The sequence below is a fragment of the Aplysia californica genome, unplaced genomic scaffold, assembly GCF_000002075.1.
Source record: "Aplysia californica isolate F4 #8 unplaced genomic scaffold, AplCal3.0 scaffold00352, whole genome shotgun sequence".
NCBI lineage: Eukaryota > Metazoa > Mollusca > Gastropoda > Aplysiida > Aplysiidae > Aplysia > Aplysia californica.
The window spans coordinates 156,828-158,494 of NW_004797622.1; the positions used below are offsets into that span (position 1 = coordinate 156,828).

The 1,667-nt window shown below is 40.0% G+C and overlaps 1 protein-coding gene across 1 annotated transcript in view; it reads left to right on the plus strand.

Annotated features, from left to right (window-relative positions):
• The window catches only part of LOC101860348 (organic cation transporter protein-like), a 21,273-nt gene that overhangs the window by 8,973 nt on the left and 10,633 nt on the right, over positions 1–1,667 (plus strand). The window lies entirely within an intron of this gene.

A 1,667-nucleotide genomic window follows, 5' to 3' on the forward strand; every position in this document is an offset into this window, starting at 1 on the left:
CCCCCATCTCAAACCCTTACCCCAAGCAGAAGGTGCAGCCTCACTTAGAGCCGAAATTTGTGTAGTTTGGGCATCTGGACAAGGAGAACTAGAAAACTTTATATTCGTGCAACTCACTTTGGGGTCTTTGTCTTTGCCCGTTCGCTGTGTGGATGGTTGTGAGCGCTCTGGTGTGGTTTGCTCCTTTTTCTATATCAAATATCTATCTTCTTTATCTCTCCACTTTTCCATGTTTGTAACTCTTTTGTAGCACCTCTACTCTTAGGCACTGATGACCTTATTGTGCTGCAAGTGCCGTAAAACTCTTGGTAAAATCAAAGCCTGTCGCTTTCTCTTCTAGTCTCTTCTGACTGCCATAGCGCGCTCATATGACCTTAGCAGTTGCGAGCACCGTAAAACCTATACTACTACTACTACTACTACTACTACTGACTGCCATCATTTTGTGGAGATGGCCTTTTGCGTTTTAACAGACGATCTAAAGGTAGCACACACGCTTCAGCTTTTCCTCGTTGGCAGACATGGAGGAATTGGAATTAACCATTTCCAAAATCGAAGCTATTTTTAATTTCTTTTGTTGTTGTTGTTGCTATTTTGTCTTTGTTAGTCTATCTACGACGATCAGATGTAATGCAACAGTAATTTCCAGCTGACTGACCAAACAGTATGCTGTTTTATTCATTTTCACGACCCAAACCCTTCCCAGATTAATGCATTACAGCTTGTTCACTTTCGTCCGTCCAGTTTTAAAAAATTCAGGCTCATTTATCAATTCACCTTTGCCCACGAAACTGTGCATGGCACTTCTGAAAGGCCAACGGCCAAACAAAAATATTTTTTCAAGAAGTCTTGATCAGTAATAAGTAATAACTCTATTTGGGTTCTATATTAAAAACCGCTCTTTGGATACATTCTCACAGGATCGCAAAAATAGATGACTAACAGTAACTTTGCCTTCAAATTGCTCATTTTGAGACAGAAACACCACCCTGCCCCGTTATTTCAGTGTCAGCTTGCAGATTCCTTCCCCCGACTGTTCAGAGGTCTCCACGTGAGTCTCGGAAATTAAAAATTATTCAACCCGTCTCTTGAATCATGTTTCTTTGGCGTACGTTTAAAGTGTGGTGTTGAGGAAAATATGTCAACGTTTTAAGGACCTTGGTGTATGCTCTAAATCTCCTATTATTTTTTCCACTTTCGGCTAACATTAATGAAAATCAGTCGGAACCATAGTCTGCCGTGACCTTTTTGAATGGGCTTTTAGATTCTGTTGGTCATCGATATTTTAGACCTGAAAGCAAAGATCTGAGAAGTTAAAAGAAAGTGATTTGATATTGTCTTGTTTTAACTGTGGGCAGACAAAAGAAAACAAGCTCTAGACACTAGAAACGCTGCATCCTTCTAAAAGCAGAGAATTTTCTCATTAGACAGAACGTCAGTATTAGAGAATAAACTCAATCTACGTATTTTCAAAGTTTGGACATATTATTAATAATATGTTAACTGTCAGTTTCTCGAATCAGCGAAGGCTCGGAAATAATTGGCGCTACAGCAGTCGGTAATCCGTTTTGTATTGGTGCAGTTTAATCTGTCTACCTATGTGTGTGTGTATGTGTGTGTAAGAGAGCCAGAGAGACAGATAGTGAGAGAGAGAGAGAGAGACAGAG